We start from the raw sequence: 19505 nt of genomic DNA, 5'->3' as shown, positions 1-19505 counted from the left end.
GGCTGTGGTAGTTTAGAAGACTCAACAACACAAATTATTAGCACATGGTCCATTTCTGCATTCCTATGCATTTTTCTTACATAAGGAGTCCAGCATTCACCTGGACACTAAGAACAGAAGTAAGAATTTAACCTTGAGATGCTTGCTACAGAATAAGATACAGTTCAATTAGAATTGAATCTGAATATTTTGACACTATATACAGTATCACCTATTTTACCTTTGCTTTGTTCAATTAGAATTGAATCTGAATATTTTATTTTGATATACTACATACATTATCACCTATTTTACCTTTGCTTTGACAATTCAATCATGGTAGAATAAAGTACTATACTAAGACATTAAATGCTTCTTTTTGAATGTGATTTTTACTTTTTAAAAAATGGCAAGCATTGGATTAATTCTTGAACTTCAAAATAAAGCTGCACCAATTCTTTAAACACCTACTACTTTCCAAAATGTTGCACTCTTATTTCTGATTTGAGTATTTTGGATGCCCCTCAAGTCTTGCTGAAATATGAGGAGTGGATTCAAATGTCATCATTAGAACACTAGCTATTGTTTCACGGCCAGCATAATTAACTTTTATTGCAGATAACTGCTGTGAAATCACGAACAATAGTAAATATTTAAATAAGCATGTCAGAATGCCTAAAACACCAGCCAACCAGTAAAAGATTACAAAACTTACTGCATTTGCTTCCTGAGACAATGGCCCTTGATAGAAAAATTAGTAACCCTCGATAGAAAATATTGTGGCATCTTGAAGAGTAGCAAATTTATTATGGCATAAGCTTTATAGGATTAAAACATGAACCATGAAAATATCTGGGATGTCTTGGAGGCCCACAAGGAACTCTCACACTTTCTTTCTATCTTGGAGCATAATATTAAACTACCCAGGGATGAGGGTGGAGAGCACATTTTGTTGGGGAAGGACAGGGGAATCTTCTTGACAACCGAATAGTGAATAGGATTGAAATGCCCATGCAATTAGTTTCCAAATTTATTCACTGATAATCAGCAGCAGGAAGAGGCTGAACAGCTGGAGGTTTTAAGTAAAACAATAATAATAAAAGAAATAGCTGCAAGCTTTAACTCAGATCCAAACTGTATGAGTAATAACCAAAATAACAATAAAACTAATAAAAAAATTGGGTAACTATAAATCTCATCAGCCAATGTAAAAGAACATTCTAAATCTATTAATATTTCCAAAGACATTACCTCCTAACCACCCCACTGCTATGCAACTTGTCATCTCAGCTATATTATTTGCCTTAAAGCATCATCTAAGTGCTTTTCTTCCCCTGCGTGCATCTTCTGCAACCTCCGCAGGATACAGCACACTGCTCCCCTGCAGGAGAACAAGATGATCATTAACAAGCGAAGATACTTCAGGCACAAGCCAGGGCTCCACTGTCTCCAAGCCTTCCTATCTCCCATCAAAATTCATCTTCTGTCACTGTTCTAGAAACAGAAAGGCTTCTCATTACAGCACCATTCCCCTTTTGCGAAAAGCCCTGATTGCTGCACTGGTGCCTTTGGAAGGCAAAGATGTAATTTAGCAAAATAATGTACCATGCTGATTAATTTAATGTAGCCCATGACTAATTATGGTAATTCATTACATCTACAATTAGGCTAAGTAATTTATTGCACTGCAGTCTCATAAAGCAGAGGATTTATATCGAGTTTTGAATGTCACCCAAAGGACGTTTCTGTACCTTGTCTTTACTGAAGCGGAATAAGGCAGCCAGCTGAGATGAGCCCAAAATATTTAAATTCCCTACACACCTTTCCTCTGCCACATTTGATGTTTGTATTGCTAACATTACACGGGTATGATGCACAGCCATTTTTCTGAACGGAGCCTCTTACTGAAATTGCATTTTGTGATGATTAGGCATTAAGTCCAAGAATCCCTTTCCACCTCCCCTTTTAATTATTGTTGTTAAAGCCACATTATCCAGTTTTACTTTATTCTAAAAACTGGAAATATATGCTGCGGAGAATCAGGCTTGTCAGACCATTTTGCACCTCGTTTGCTTCATTTTAGATCGTGATTGAAAACAGGAGACGTTTTAGCAGTCGATCTAGTGATTCCGCAGACTGTACAATGCTGCAGTCTCACTCAACAAAGAATCCGCGCGTTATGCATGTGCGCGTGCGCATAGGCGCCCGAGGCATAGAGGAAGGACGGCGTGGAACGGGGGGGGGGGGACACGCACGCGCGGCGTTACTGTGAAATAGTCTTCCTACTACCCTGCAGCACGTTTGCTCTTGCACTGCTGTACTTTAGAGACCAATTTGTTTAGCTGATCACTGTCTCTTTGACATGGCTGCAAATGTTACCTTTCTTTTTCAATCAAAAACACAGCAGGGTGTGCCATCTGTTTGGCAGAGCCTCGCGCTCTCTTCCCCAATGCCTTTTTGTGCTGATCATTTTATATGGCAATTTGTTCTTAAACCCCCTTCTGCCATGACTTTAAAAAAAAAATCTTAAATTTTCATTTATTTATTTATTTATTTCCTGGTAAAAGAAGCACCACTTGGCTTTCAGACTTGCATGCCTTCAAGGGTGATCAGGGGGCATCAGCAAAATAGCAGACGCTGTCCGTCCATCAGCTGACGATCTGTTTGTCAGCCTGGGAGTGATTTAGCATTGATATATTTACCAAAGCTATTTTCTTCTCTCTCTTTTGTAATATTTAAATGGACACCCTCCGTGTAATTTTTCCTTCCTCTGATTTAACTTGTGGCCCTGTTATTTGTATGGAAGATTTACCTTTTCTGTAAAAGCTAATCCGCATAAAAACTACTGCATGACGTTCAACTGCCATTAGATCAACATGATTCAGACTGAGAAAAGGCTTCCGTTCCCCTCACCCACCCATCTTAGATGCAGTTCAGCACACAAATAGGACCAGTGTCGGAACAGATGATGTACACCCCTAAAGTGGAAGCCACAGGGTCTGGGGAGTTTGGGATGCGTTCAGCGTGCAAATGAATTATCTTCACTGTGTGCATATACAGGGCTCATTAGAATTCAGTATCATTTGCTTTTCTAATGTTAAATTTCCAGTTATGCAGGAAATACAGAGAGAGAAATTTCCAGTGCAATTACAGTCAACGCATATAATTCTGAAAATTTTCTTTCTTCTAGAGAAAATAATTTTCCTTATTCTTTCTTGACTTTCAAAATGAACAGACAATTATTGTCCTTCCTATAATAAGAGAATAAAAGAAAGCTTGCCTGATCCTGGTTTAGAAATGAATACAGTAAAGCTTCATTTTGAAAATGGCTGTTGCTAAAAGATAAGATTCTGTGAAAACTTTGATGAAAAGATTATATTTGTCTGAAAAGAATAATAAGGCAGGATTCATACTGTAAAACCACAGGGGTACAAGTTTTCTATATCTAAAAATTAAGGGAAGAGTATCAGTGCCAAAGGTCTTTTTGTCTTGTGCGGGAAGAGGTCCAGTGAAAACAAAGCTATTAATTAAATGAGGATTGGGGAGGGGGTGAGGTGGGGATATATTACATATCTTTTTATCAAGCCAGAATTAAGTAACTTCATATTTGTATGAAACATTCTAAGGAGCAAATGTCATGTTTCAGAGTGATGATTGAGAAAAATTTGCCTCTTTCATGTAAAAACCGAATTTCAGAACCCTCCAGATGTCATCTGCTGGTTTTCTTGCATCAGGGAAATAGTTTTTCATCTAGAAAAAATAAAATGTAATATAGGAAAAAAATGCATATTTGCAACATCACAGTATTTAAATGCTGATTACTCACTTTAATTATTCAGCCAAATGTCTTGTTGATATAATTTGTTATTTATGCTGCTGTATTGTTTAACCTCATAAAACAACGGCATTTGAAGGACTGCATTTTTCAAAGAAAATAACTTTCCTTTTTCATATATTCCAATAATACATATCTTCCATTTAAATACGTGTTTTCCAGTTTTGTTTCATAAAAGACCATTTTTGTCCTACTGAAAGTTATTTGAAATGTATCTATTGAATATTAATTTTGAAAAGTTAATATAGTCTCATTTACTGAATGTATTGAATATTAAGCTGAGGTTTTTATTTGATGGATAAAACTTCTTAAAAATGTTCTTTCAAAGTTACTTTATCAAAAGAGCTGCAGCTTTTTACATCTCTCAAAAGACACCCAGAACTCACAATTCACTCTTTTTACTTAGAAGCAGGAAGAAAAATACAAGTGTAAAAGCTTGGATAATCGGTTTGTAAAAGCAGCAGTGAAGACATACTCATTTATACCAAGTGGGGAATATTGTAGCATGCTATATCTTGTGCTGTCTTCATCTTTAAAATTTAAAAACTCTTTAAAAATTAAGGCCACAGAACAGGCCCCAATGCTGTTCTTTGTATTTTCATTGCCATTAAATAATCAATATTTAATACAATTTATTTCTATAAGACAAAGGATAACAATAAGCATGAGAAGAATCTCTGTATTATAAACAGTTTCTTGGTTAGCCATTTGTTGCTTTTCAGCATTTTTTTGGATGGGGGAGCAGAGTCCTCCTCTAATAAGGAGCTATAGTGGACATCCATGTATCTCTTGCAATAATAACCAGTTTGCAGTCTCTGTAAGATATTTTTTTCAAAACTGTAGAATTTTGTTCTACAGAACAACAGAAAAAACTGAAGTCTGTTTTTTGTTTGTAAGTTTGTAAGTCAGACAGGCTATATAACTCATGACTTTTGCAATTAATTTTTTTTTCTGACAAGCAATTTCTGAAGAACATTTTCAAAAACATAATAAAATAATAAAATAATAACATTTCAGTGTATAATGTTCTCTACAGTGGAGAATCTGATATGGGGAACTTTCTGATTTTAGTATTTTTTTTAATTTACAAAAGAACGAGAAATCTGTACAAAACTACTGACTTAAAGCCAGAATCTATTCTATCATATCTATTCAGAAGGAAGATGTATGTGGGACCTGACCCAAGCAAGTAAACATGAAATAAGTTGTGCTTTATCTAGCTTTGTAAAGTGGCACTATTATAAGCAACAAGGTTAATCTGAGATGCAATTATTTCTAATTGAATTGAAAAACTATTAATTGGATACTAACAAGATAAGGTGATTGTAATTTTTAATACTATCCAGAAATATGACTTATAATGTCCCGTTTTGTTTTTTCCTTTGAAAAGGCTTTTATTTTTGCAGCACATTCTAGAAGTGTTTTATATTTTCTTCACAATTTCTTTTGATGGCATTTCTGATTTTATTAGGTGGCAATTGATATTGTTTTCTTTATCATCTTTCTTCTCCATTTTCCATTGATTACTTACTCATTACTATGTGGCATAGTTGAGTATTTAAGTTCTGTTACAGCATTTGAAAAGTAAAATAAAATGAAAAATAGGAAAGGCATTCATTGAGGATGATGTCTTATTTGAAGACATAGTGGAAATGTAGGAAATCAAATGGCTAGTCTCTAGGAAATTTATTTTATAATGAAATGCATTTTCAAAACCTGCTTGTCTACCTGTAGCTCCATTGTGAGATAGGCAGCAAATAAATTTAACAAATAAATTAAGATAAATTCAAGAATTGTATTCAAAATAAGTTCAAGAAATTATATTCATGAAATTTTGAAACATTCATTCAATATGCAAAAATACGCATCTTTGAATAAAGTTGAAAGCAATTTGTTGCTATCAGATTCAAATATATTGAAGTAAATTGCAAATCAAACTTCCAATAAGTGAATTTTTGTAGTAGATAAATGATTTCATTTGAGAACCAGCTTGGTCTAGTACTTATTCTATGTTCTCATTTTACTTTAGGTACAGATGTACCCAAGGTGATTTTGGGCCAATTGTTTTTTTCTAGCCCTAGTGAGAAGCCAATGGCAAATTTCTTTTGAAATACTGTACATGAATATGTGCATGTACTGTAGCTGACAAAAAGTCAAGCCTGTTTTAAAGATTAAAAAAAAACCATGGAACAAAAAAATTTAAAACATAAAGTGCAAAAACAATTTTAAAAACACTTTTCATCAGAAATGAGGAAACACTTTTTCTCTTTGTGGCAACCATTTTTATTTTATCTCAGGCCCATGCCTTCTGCATGAAAACGCACATCTTTCTTATCATCAGCATCAGTTAGAAAAGCTGCTTAAGAAATAAATTGGTTTTTTAAATAAATCCTTACACCAAATTACATCCTTATATCATGTTAGATTATTAATCTTCCTGGTGTAATATTATTGCTCAAAGCCTTTGCCAAGCTTAGCTACAAAAGTTAAGGACTGGACCCCAAACTTTCAGTTTACAAAGCATGAATGCCAGAGCTGAGTAAAAGTTCCTTCCCAAAGGAAGGCACCACTTTCTTGACTTTAATGTCTTTTTGTTACTAGAGGAATCCTTGAGAGTTGCTCATTTTCATGAAGGCATGCCTACATGACAACAGAAGGCAAAGAGCATATTTCCTTTATGCATCACTTCCATGATGAGAAATCATCGGATTTCAGAGTTTCCCTTGGTCTCACAACTATTTCTGTCAACTGTATCGAAAGGGAAGAGGGAAAGTCTAACATCACTAATGAGCATGAGGATCATTAGAGAGTTGCTGTTATGCATGCCATTGAGATGTCACACTTTTAAGCTTCAAGTTACAGAGAGGCACACTACCCTGGATTTTTAAGCAGAAAGGAGGGTTGTTCAGGAGGGTTATGAATTTCCATTTATAGCAGGCTCTTTTCTGCACATCACTTTTCTTCAGCCAAAATTCCAATTGTTAAATTAATCTATACATATCACATATGTATTTATATATGTGTGTGCGTGTATTTATATAAAACATACAGTAACGATGCCAAGACAAATGTAAGAGATACTTAAATATAGTTCACCCGACTTTAGAATTTGGATTTCTTAAATATTATTGTCTGGATCCAAGAGGTTTTTTGTAGATCTCCTGCTACATATTTAAACTGTAGATGCTGTTAGGATGCAATGCTTTTGTCAAATAAAATGAGCTTTAATGGCAGAACAGAGAAAGACTGGAAAAGGTTGCTTTTATTTACTGAATCGTTCAAGTACTGTCAGGGATTTGGAAGGTCCATAAAACTAAACTTTCAAGACAAATATATAATGTTATCCCTATAAAAGAATAAGCCATGAAATGGAATGATGGTGCAGAAAATAATTAGATGTGGACCGACATCATGCAGCTAAACAAACCCCATTCACTCCAGTAGATAGGACACCCATATGTGTAGAACAGCCAGTTGTATAGAACACAGTGTACATATAAATTTTCTTTCTCAGTTGGAATCAAGAAATGCAGTTTAAATGACTTAAACAGTGGATATGTACTGTAGTTCTAACCTGGACTGTTACTTTAACTCCTTTTCTTTTCTTTTCCTGTCTTTTTTAAAAAAGTAAGCCAGTGTGGAATTCTGGCAACTGCTTAGACACATCCCTGTAACTTTCTGAGAAAGATTTCAGAAATGATTTTCCACAGCCTTCTCCCCAAGGCTGACAAAGGGAGAGATTGGCTCAAGGTAACCCTGTAATTTTGTGCCTAAAGTGAAACTAGAACTCATGATTTCTAGCCTGATGCCTGAACCACTACACCAAATTGGCTCTCTTAACTATGTTAAATGTATATACTACAAGTATACAGGATTTGATCTAGGTTGGTCATCAGGACTAGAGTTTTAATCTTCTGAGCTTTTGGAATGTGCTGGAGCCTCATCCTCAATTTAATAAGGATGATGCATAGAGCCCAAAGCATACATTCTGGTAGAGAGAAGTTCTCTGAGGATGTGCTCCAGCAGGCGTCTGAATGCTCAGAAGACTAAACCTCTGATCCTGGTGAGCGACCCAGATTGTATACTGCAATATTATCCTGGAGAGACTTATATTTGTCTTCATTCACATAGTATACATTTTAAAGGCCTTATTTGATACTGATACTTATTTTCAGTATGATGCTCATAGACAGCTGGTATCCATGCCTTTCAGCAGCTTGTTTAAATCTATGGAAGTTGGTTTCCGTTGGTACTTTTGTTTCCAGTTTGCCAATCTTGAATGTTTACTTATCTTTGATGCACAACCAAGAAACGATGTAAGGGAAAATGATTATAATTCAACTGAAACTCTTCAAATCCTGAATGTTAGATCTGGGAATTAAACATGTGCAGCCTACCCAATGTTTCCATCTGGATAGTGAGATTTCAGCTATGAAGGGGAACTTTCTTGGGGAATTGGAAACCAGGAGAGCCAAAGTCATTCACTTCCTTTCTTTCAGAAAGTACATTGCATTCTTTAATCATCAGCCACAAATGATTTCTTGCCCATAATTTGAATAAGTTATAATTTTGAACTTATCTCTCCAGAAATTCAACACAGTTTCCAGTGAAGGTTGTTCTGTGCATTTGTCTGTGAGCGCACAAACTGTGGTTAATAAAGTTAATGAAAACCTGGACACAGATTTCATTAATTTGAGCACATTTATCTGTTCTGATCAAATAAAGCATTTCACAAAAGTTACATACTGTACATTTCTATTCATACCTGAATCCTTTAAAATGAGTTCGATATTAACTTTTCCACAGAAAGCTGTTTCAGTCTGGTATTTTAATTGCTGAAACATTTATTTAGATTTCATTTCAAATGTTACTGTAAGTCACTTTGAACAGATTGTTGTAAAAACAAGATATAAATTACAAAATGAATGTTACGAGACAAGAACTACCAACTTAATTGTCTGTAACTGATATAGAATAGGCATTTTTACTGAATTAAAGTGGCTAAATGTTTCTACAGAACTATCCTAAAGATACACTGACAATCTAAGGATGAATGTCATTGTAATGCTTGGTAATAATTCTATTATTTTCATCTATTTCCACTTTCCGCAACCTTCTCAAATTTCTTTTAAAAAGATATATCACACTTGTGGAAATCAGGGATATGAATCATAATACCAAATTATAGCACTCTTTTCAGATATGCCATGAAACATATATTAGTTTACATGTTTTTCTAAATACTTTTACTTTTCTAAATTATTTACTATAATACAAAAATATTTTTGCAAACCTGAACTAAAACAGAATCATAAATGGAAAGAGGTCATTCAATTCAACCCTTTGCTTAGTACAAAAATGCAGATGGAAGCATCCATAGCAGGTGTCCAACCTGTGGCTGCACACTTCCACTAAAGGTGGCCACTACCCTTGATAATTGGTTCCACTGTTGACATGCTGTTGTTGGTAAGATTCACTTGGAGTCTGTTTTCCTGTAATTTAAAATAATTATTTTGTATTCTGGACTCTCAAAACACAGAAAACAGATCTTGGCTTTGCCTCAGATTCTTTCAGTTCAAAAGATACCTGCAGTATCCCTTCAAATCCCAAGTCCTTTTTTTCTCAAGATGGAATATCCTCAGCTTCCTCACACATGCTTTCTCCTCTTCCTCCTCCTTCTCAGCCTTCTCATTATTAATGCTTCAAGTTAGTGTTGATTCCTGGCTACTCCCTGGACAAGTTCTTGCAATTTTCCTGGCAAGATTTTTTTAAGTGGTCTGCCATGGCCTTCTTCTAGAGTCAAGGAAGAATGGCTGGCTCAAAGTCACCTGCTAGCTTCATTACTCATGGTTTCTCAGTGTCTAGCCTGGTGCCTTAACCACTACATCAAACTATTTCTTTCATAACGAAAAAGAACGAAGATTTACAAAAAAGGTAGTGTTTTAAAAATAAGTTGCCCAGTTTTAATAATGTACATTTAAATACCATACATTTAATAATGTATGGTACCCACTTAATTTATTGACTATAACCTCCCCCAAGATGGTACCTCCTGAGTCCCATTCTGCCCAACCAGTATGACCACATTTGCTGGTTGGTGGTAGACTGTATATAATCTATTTTATGGCACCAGATTGGGGAAAGCTGACCTAGAACTGGGATTCCTACTTTCTTCTTTGGATAAAACTAACAATAGCTATTTTCTTTAAAAAAAATTATTCTGGAGGTTGGGTTTTTTTACTTATCAGTACAGACTTGAAAAGTATGACTTTCTTTAACATGATTTTAAGTGAGTCCATCTAGTGATTACAAATCAGTGAGCATTAAGAGAAACAGTTCTCTCCAGTTGCTTAGATTCCAGTATCTACATTTTTAATTTATATTCTCTGTATATAAAAAGAGAAGAACCCTGAGTTTGTTTTCATCAACTTGACTCCTGCTGCTCACATGGGCACATCTGTTCTCTTCTTCCAAGCAACATGGATGTAATTTGCCTTCTTTCAAGGATACATTTCTAGTCTCCTATTCTAACATACAACCATGTAATTCCTTGGTGGTCTCCCTCCAAGTCCAGCCAGAGTTAACATTGTCTGACTTCTGAGCCAAAATCCATGAAACTACCTACAGTGATCTGTTACTCATTCACAGCAGGATCCAAAGTGTCTTTTTATTCATAGAAGACTCTCATATCATGAATATTTCCCAGACGTAGCAGTGATTTCTCTGTTTTTTTGCCATGTCTCAAAGGATCCTCCCCAGAACCCATTTTCAGGAAGCATTGGGAATGCCATGAGTTGGAGTGCTTCACTCATTTAGGGACTCAATCTTTAACACATTTAATTTGTACTTCTTAAGTGGATAAAAATTTTAAGCATATAATATTCATCCTTTTAAAAAGGCCTACTTAGACTGCTAAAGTTTCATTAGATTCAATGAAAGTATAATAATAGATTCTAATGGAATCACCTCCATTTACCCTTCTAGCCCAATAGCACATTTGCAAAAGCACTTGAAGCTAATGGAATTTAAGGAACTGATTAAAGCTCAGTACAACTGGGGTTGGGGGGAGGAAAAAGGAGTAACTTCAAGCTGTGTTTAAACCATCTGTATCAATACCACATATTAAAAGACGGCTCTTTTGAAAATATTCTTCAATATTTCATCATAACTATTTACTCTTAATATTTGTTTGCTAGTTTGCTTTGAAATATGCTACTGGAAAAGGATATAAATAAAAATTAATGCAAGGAAATATTTTTAACAATGATTTTAATTGACTGTGTTGAGAAATCCTTTATTTCTGAGTTAATTTAGGTAGTTATTATGTTGTAATCTGGATTATTACTTAGAAATAACATACAAGGTACAGAGAATGCTGGAACATGTTCAACCATACATATCCAGTTCCAGATTGGCTTAGTAGCTGTATTAATTTAAGAAGTGAAGGCTCTATTCTTGAATATACCTACAATTGCAAGATAGATTAGATAAGAAAGATTTACAAGATATGTTCATGATTTTTCTTTCCCTTTTATGCCCTTAATGAATGACTTCTTGAATTTATCAAATCCTTTTCACTTCCACTCATTTAAATTAGGAAAACACAAATTTGGTAATCACTATACATTGGGATCAATGTATGTTTGCAATCTTGATTTACAAGGCTAAAAAAGTAAAAGTTCTTGTGAGTCTACAAACTATAGCTTGAAAAATAGAATAAATAAAGTTAGTATATCTACAAAACTCTAGATGACCACTAGCTAATAACAACAAAATTGCAACCCATATATGGTCATCCTGTACATAGATATCTTCAGCAGTTTTCTGGACTGCTATCATAAATTAAATTAACATGAGATAATTGTTCCAGTAAAATCCAAGGACATTATCATATAATCATCATGAAAAAGGTTATTTAAGAAATATTGTATTCATTCTGAAAGAATGCATTTATCTCTAGGTTTTTGGCTTTGGACTTTGGTTAAAGAGCAATGGAAATTTTTGACCCTCTGAATTGTTCATACTGGATTTTCCATAATAATAACAATCCAGTAAAAAGTAAAATATTTAAAACCATTATGAGAGGATAATGGTAAGAGTCAAAGTATACCTTACAAGTCTACAAGCTCCAAGTACTGCCACTCCTTTATTTTAATCAAAATAAACCCTATTTGCATAGACTGTGAAGAACAGTAGATTAGGATTGAATCTGAACCAGTGACACCTTTGCTGACACTTAAATGCACTATAAACTAATTTAAAAACAAGCTACAATAGATGGTGCTGTTGCTGTTTGCCAACAGGGTTGAAAAAGAAATCCAGAACTCATATTCAGGAAGCATAGCAAAATAAGAGAGTGTTGTTGGAAGTAAATGATGGATCTAAAATGTGTTAGTAAAGGCACAAGGGGCATACAGCTGAGATTGTATATTACAGTAGAGATACTGTAATTCTACTCTTAGCCGTAGAATTGCTACCACCCTTATTCATTTTTTTCTTACGAATTATTAATTGCTAGTTTTAAACAATCCATGGTGAAACACTATTATTACAAGATATTGCCAATAATCCCAATATTAGCCCTTCCTCCCCAGAATGAGAAACTATCACATTATTCTGCCTGGCATCTGCAATTTTTTTTCACCTTCCTATGCCACACACAATTTATTAATTGCATGGCTAACTAACATGCATAAACTTTCTCGAAGAAAGAATTTCTCCTTTAATTCTCACTATGTTTTTTCACTCCAGAAGCAGCTTTTTCCCCCAGAATTTCCTCTGTTGGGAAATTGGGGGTGGGGGGGTGGGGGGGGAAATTGGGAAGAGTTAAAATTGGGGGACTTCACAGATACTGCCTCTGGCGATCAGATGTCAGTGATTTGACAGCTGCTTTATAGCAATAGGGAATATTTGCCTTCTGCTGGTGCAGTGTCCACCAGCTCCATGTCTGGACAGAAATAAGCCAGAAGTTTGAAAAACAACTTCAGTCAGTAAACAGCTTCATAACAAGAGTCCTGGTGATCAAGATCCAGCATAGTTGTTTGGCTAGGAAGGGGGGGAGGGAGGGAGGGAGGGAGAGAGAGTGAATGAGAGAATGAGAGAGAAAGAACGAGAGATAACAGAGGGACACCTTATTGCTGGGACAGCTAAAATAAGTATTTAAAAACATCACTGCCCTGTTTTCTAAAAAAAAGGTTGCTTTGTGAAATCTCTCCCTGATAGAAAGGAAAAAAGGATAATCTGGTAAGCAGTTTTATTATCTCACAGTTAAGTGTTTGTTCTGCCTTTAAGGAGTGATTTTTCACAAAGAGACAGCAACTGCAGGTGGAGTGATGGGACCTCAATGGAAGAGCAAGATTTTTAAGAGAGCTGTGAGGACAATTCAATAGTTTGCCTAAGCTGAAAAAAAATACTTGAGGATGGATATAGGGGAATGGTAAATGATCAATATGCATTATCCTCTTGTGAAATGTTTTATGCCTTTCTATTTAAGATACTTAACTTGATCCTGAAACCGGTGTAGAATACTTGCATTACTGATGTTTATTTATTTGTTTATTTATTCCTGTACATCTCCTACAAAGTCCCATCTTGAGGCATGTATTAAAATAAATAATTAAATAGTTAAAATTAGTTTTTATTAAATCTGTATGTATTGGAGGCAATGTGATAAAGGAAGACAACAGAAAACATAACAATCACCCTTAACTTTCATAGAGAGAGAGAAAAACCTTGGTGAAGGAGCACATCATCAGAATATGCTTAAAGCAGTGGTTCTCAACCTTCCTAATGCCGTGACGCTTTAATACAGTTCCTCATGTTGTGGTGACCCCCAACCAAGGGTGGGTTCTAAATTTTTTTTACTACCGGTTCTGTGGGCGTGGCTTATTTTGTGGGTGTGGCTTGGAGGTCATGTGACTGGGTGGGCGTGGCTAGCCATGGCTATATGTATAGGGACTACTCAGAGGGCTGAAAAAAGTCATTTCTGACAGGTCCTCGCACTTTTGACTGGTCCTCACACTTATGACCATCCTCACATTTATGCCTGTGCAGCATTCTTAACAACCATGTCACTCATTTCACAACTGCTTCTCTTCAACATGGTATAAGATGGGGCAAAAAACGTAAAATGTGAGGACAGTCGTAAATTCGAGGACTGGTCAAAAGTGCGAGGACCAGTCAAAAATAACTTTTTCAGCCCTCTGAGTAGTCCCTGTGCACAAAAGGACTACCCAGAGGGCTGAAAAATGTGATTTCTGACAGGTCCTCGCACTTTTGACCGGTCTTCGCAGTTATGACTGGTCATCATTTATGCCCATTGTAGCATTCTTAACAACCGTGTCACTCATTTCACAACTGCTTCTCTTCACCATGGTGACAAGATAGCGCAAATACGTAAATTGTGAGGACAGTCGTAAGTTCGAGGACTGGTCAAAAGTGCGAGGACCAGTCAAAAATAACTTTTTCAGCCCTCTGAGTAGTCCATATGCATAAAAGGATACAGCAATAGAGAGGGATGAAGGAAGGGAAGGGAAATTAGAGTAGGAGTGAAGGTAAGAGAGGGAGGAAGAGAGGAGGAGAAAGAGAAAGAAAGAGGAAGTAGGGAGAAGAAGAAGGGGGGGAAGAGAAAGTAAGAAAGAAAGAAAAGACAGAGGTGGTAGGTTTGAGGAGAAAGATTGCTGTACAATAAAAAAGATGAAAGGGAAGAAAGCCAACCCCAAACAAATATTAAGATAAAGAATGAATTGTTAAACGTTAAAGAATAAAAGAGAACAAATAGCAATAATTAGCAATAATTAGAAACACACATAAAAACATACAACGTATTTTCTTTGAACAGAGTATTTGGCCGGTTCACAAATTTAAACAGTTGTAGGAGGTTAGCACCCACCCCTTTCCTAGAAGAATTTAGGAGCCTGCAATTTACTGCTGGTTCGAATCTCTCCAAGGCTCAAGGTTGACTCAGCCTTCCATCCTTTCTAAGGTAGGTTAAATGAGGACCCAGTTTGTGGGGGCAATAAGCTGACTTTGTATAAATATACAAAAGTATGAAGGCTATTGCTGAACGCACTGTAAGCCGCCCTGAGTCTCCGGAGAAGGGCGGCATATAAATCAAATTAAAAAAAAAAAAAAAGAATGAAATATTTTGGGAAATATTAAAAAGGCAGAATATTATATTTCCCTACCTGGATGAGAAATGGAGAAGCATATTTTACAGACAAAGCAGCTCCCACCTTCCTGCCCCCCACCCTTTGTTAATGGGCCAGAGGCAGAAAGTCAATCCTTTGTCAAAGGACATTTGCAACACAATAGCAACAGAAACTAACACAATGGGCCCCATCAAGCCATGTGATCCTGTCCACCATTAAACCATCTTTCCAAGCAGTCTCCATGTTTCCAGTGTCTTTCCCCACTTGGAGCAGAACCCAGAAGGATATTTCTTCCAACACAGTATTTAGTCATTTCAATTAAATTTACAATTTCTATATTTCCTTTTTACCATATTTATTCTTCATCTATTTTTTTAAAAAAACAATATTACCCTTCATCCTCATCTCTAATCTTAATCAAATTCAATTTTTCCCTTCTATTCTATATTATACCCCTTCACATTGTCATCTATTTTTATATCCATTCTCACATTGGTTAATTATGTAATACAGTTGTTTAATACAAATTCAACATTTTAATATAAATCAATTAGTTATATAACTATCTTTTTTGTATATTAATCAATATGAACATGAATATTCCAATTATTTCCATGCAATCCAATTTCTTACAAATCAATTAATTATATTTACCAATAATAATAAACCAAATAATTTCCCCATATATTCCTCCAAACCACAACTTAACCAATTAATAGTATCTCAATTATTACAATTCCCTAGTTAAATAGAGCTTTTTTTTCTTTTGTGTTTTAAAATCTTGGAACTCTCCTCTTTTGCCCTAAATTTCCCATTGTTTGCAGTTTTGCACCTACCTTTTTTGGTGAGGAAAAAGAAAAAGAAATCTCTCTGCCTCATTTTGTCACGTTGCAGCCTGCTTACTTTCAATTTCGCTTTTTCAGCATAGCTAGAGGAAAAAAAATCTGCTCCAGGAATTTACCTCTTTGCAGCTAGCTCTTTGAAGCCCCCGCAAGAATTTAAAGTTTTTTTCCCCTCTAGCCATCAGCTGGGACTCCGGAGGCAGCAATAGATTGGGAGTGGGCGGGGTAAGCAAATGGCGACTGGGCGATCCAATAGAGGCAGAGGGTGAGGGTGAGTGAAGGCGTGGGGGGGGTGTGAGCTTGCTTACTTTCACTTTGGCGACCCCTGTGAAATGGCCGTTCGACCCCCAAAGGGGTCGCGACCCCCAGGTTGAGAACCGCTGGCTTAAAGAATACTGTAGTCCTTGATTTACAATCATTAATAGTCCTTGATTTACAACCATTAGTAGGATCAGAATTTCCATTCCTAAAACTAGGTGATTGTTAAGTCATGCCAAGTTTTACAATCTGTTTTGCCGTCTGGCTTCTTTCATTGACTTTTGCTCATCGGAAGCCACTTGGTGCACTTCAGTAGTGGGTTTCAAATCCTGTTGCTACCAGTTTGCTCGTGGACGTGCTCGCCACTTCTGCTCTTGCACAGAGATGTCTGGGCGGCTGGGTGGAGCCTCCCGCCACCCCTGCTACCGGTTTGCCTGATCCGGGGTGAACTGGTAGCAACCCACCACTGGTGCACTTGGCCATCATATGACCTCGGGATGCTACAAACATCTTTTTAAAAAATGTTGGTTGACAAGCGAATGAACTTTAATCATATAACTGTGGAAATGCTATGATGGTTGCAAGTCTTAGGACCAGTCAGTCATAAGAAACTTTTCTTCACTTCCATTGTAACTTCAAACAGTCATTAAATGAATAGTTGTTAGTCTAGGATTATCCATAATAGTGCTTCCTGGATTTTAGGAATATATTCCCCCCCCCCGCAATTATTGCTTAACGCATTGTAAGCCGCCCTGAGTCTCCGGAGAAGGGCGGCATATAAATCAAATTAAAAAAAAAAATGCCACTTGAAAGATTTGGGCATTGCAATACCTGCTATATGCTAATATTATTATAGTTATTTTACTAGCAACAATTGTGATGGAATGTGGGCCTGGGGGAACAGTAGGGAAGACTTTTGGCAACACAAAGTTTTTCCAGAGAAAGGGCTGGATTAAGAGATTGTGCAATCCCAAACTGGATTGGGGAAGGGGAAAGATGTTTGAGATAACAACTTCCTCGTGCATTCTTCTCATGATATACCTAGCAAGATAGAAGGTTATAGCTTTAGTTTGGCAAAATTCTGTCCATTAGGTGTCAGCAAACAAAGATTGGATTTCATTAGAAATTAGTGTCATCTCTCGACTTCAGCCTAACAGACACTGGGAACTTTTTCAAATACAATGCTTGACAGAATGTGGACAAAGAATAGTGTTAAATGAACTCCAAGTGCACTTAACTGAAACTGAGGGAATTTAGACTTAAAAAGTTTGCCTCCAGACTATTTCCAGCAGCCAACTAACTATACAATTTATTCTCTTTGGCCTTTTACATTTTCACCCTTCTGGACCATTCAGAAACAGGATGTCATGTGGTTACTTTGAGACCATGAACATTTCATTATTCCCCACCCCCACCTCTAAAATAGGGGAACAAGAAAAATGAGACTGAGAAGTGTCTATCTTTTTGGAACAAGGTGAAATGCTTCCCATATAGCTGCTGTTTACCAGCCCACTTCTTGTTATCTGCACAAAACTCTTAACAGAATAACAAAGTTGAAAGGCACCTTTGAGGTCTTCTAGTCCTCTCCCTGCTCAGCAGAAAACTCTAAACTACTATTTCAGCAGAATGGGACTTTTAGGCTCCTACCTTGGCCGCACTTCCTTTTCCTCCACGGTTCTTCCTCCATGCATTAACCTCTAGCTTTTCTTCTTGGCTGGCCGTCTCCCATTCATTTGCCCTGGCTAAAGGGCTTCGGCCCCTCAGTCCCACACCCTTCAGCGCAGCCCATTCGCCAAAACACAGTTCATCCCGAGCGTTTGGCCGCATGGACAGTTAGCTGCCAGCCAATCAGCTAACTGTCAATGCTGGCAGCCAGAAGCCATAGTGTGATCAATGCAAGGACTGGGGGGCTTTGGAGGACGTGCTGCAGCCAAATGGCCTCAGGCACTTGTTAAGAGAAGGAAGGGAAGGGGGGAAGCTCCCCAGAGGAAGGAAGGAAGGAAGGAAGGAAGGAAGGAAGGAAGGAAGGAAGGAAGGAAGGAAGGAAGGAAAAGTGAATAAGATATGGATGGATGGATGGATGGATGGATGGATGGATGGATACAGAGGTTGGCTGCTGCCGGTTCAGACTGGTTGAATAGGATAGATTGCTGTGCTGTTTCAAAGCGTCCTCTGAAGTTGCGTCTAGTGCCAGGGTTTTCGGTTCTTTCTTCCTCTCCTTCTCTCCCTCCCTCCCTCCCTCTCTCCTTCCATCCATCCATCCATCCATCTATCTATCCATCCATCCAATCTCATTCACTTTCCCTTCCCTTCTCTCCCTTCCTTCCCTTTTTCTTTCTCCCCCCCTTTTTTTTCTTTCGTCTCCCTTCTCCCTTTCTTTCTCTCTCTCTCCCTTCCCTTCCTCCTTCCTTCTCTTCTTCTAAGGCTAGGATACCCACCTGAAACAAAAACTCCTTTGAATGAAACTGCCTTACTTATCGCCCTCCACCCCCGTTCTTCCCTTCCCATTCAGTGTCAGAGAGGCAGCATCAGGTACTGCGGAGCTTCCACCCCTCCCCTTCCTTCTCCTAACAGGCACCTGAGGCCATTTGGCTGCAGCACCTCCTCCAAAGCCCCCCAGCCCCTGCATCAATTGCACCATGGCTTCTGGCTGCCAGCATTGACAGTTAACCGATTGGCTGTCCGTGCGGCCAAAAGCCCAGGACAAATGGTGTTTTGGCGAATGGACTGCGTTGAAGGGCGTGGGACAGAAGGGCCGAGGCCCATTGGCCAGGGCAAATGAATGGGGGCGGTCAGCCAAGGAGAAAAGCTAGAGGTTAATGCACGGAGGCAGAACCCCGGAGGAGAAGGAGGCACAGCCAAGGGTAGGAGTCTAAAAGTCCTAGACCCTATTTCAGGCAGTCCAGTTTCTTCTTAAAAGCCTCTAGTGTTGGATCCTCCACAACTTCTGGATGCTGGTCGTTCCACTGATAAATTGTTCTGTCAGGAAATTTCTCCTTAATTCTAAATTAGTTCTCTCCTTGATTAGTTTCCATCCATTGCTTTTTGGCCTGCCTTCCAGTGCTTTGAAGAATTCTTCTTTGTGGAAGCTCCTTAGATATTGGAGCACTGCTATCATATTACCCCTAATCTTTCTTTTCATTAAACTGGAATATCCAATTCCTGCAACCTTTCTTTGTATAAATTATCCTCCATTCCCTTAATCCTCTTTGTTGCTGTTCTCTGCATTCTCTCTGGAGTCTCAATATCTTTTTTTATATTGTCGCAATCAGAACTGGATGCAATATTCTAAGTTAGTCTTCCCAAGGCATTATAAAGTGGTATTAAAACTTCAGGTGAACTTGATTCTATCCCTCTATTAATGCAGTGTAGAATTGTGTTGGTTTCTTTGGCAGCTGCAGCACACTGCTAGCTCATATATAAATGATTCTCCACTAGGAC

The 19505-nt window shown here is 37.3% G+C and overlaps 1 protein-coding gene and 1 long non-coding RNA gene across 2 annotated transcripts in view; one reads left to right on the top strand and one right to left on the bottom strand.

Annotated features, from left to right (window-relative positions):
• The window catches only part of LOC148114324 (uncharacterized), a 37266-nt gene extending 19297 nt beyond the window's left edge, over positions 1–17969 (bottom strand). Inside the window, exon 1 of the long non-coding RNA XR_015734009.1 lies at positions 17712–17969. This is a non-coding gene — a long non-coding RNA (uncharacterized LOC148114324). The remainder of the gene's footprint in view (positions 1–17711) is intronic.
• Positions 1–19505, top strand: part of LOC148114323 (uncharacterized) — a 196556-nt gene that overhangs the window by 136452 nt on the left and 40599 nt on the right. The window lies entirely within an intron of this gene.

Source organism: Pantherophis guttatus, chromosome 4 (assembly GCF_059756535.1).
Source record: "Pantherophis guttatus breed Tessera chromosome 4, ASM5975653v1, whole genome shotgun sequence".
In the NCBI taxonomy this organism is placed as follows: Eukaryota; Metazoa; Chordata; class Lepidosauria; order Squamata; family Colubridae; genus Pantherophis; species Pantherophis guttatus.
Note: the sequence above shows the minus strand (reverse complement) of the source record. Positions and strands in the feature narration are given on the sequence as shown.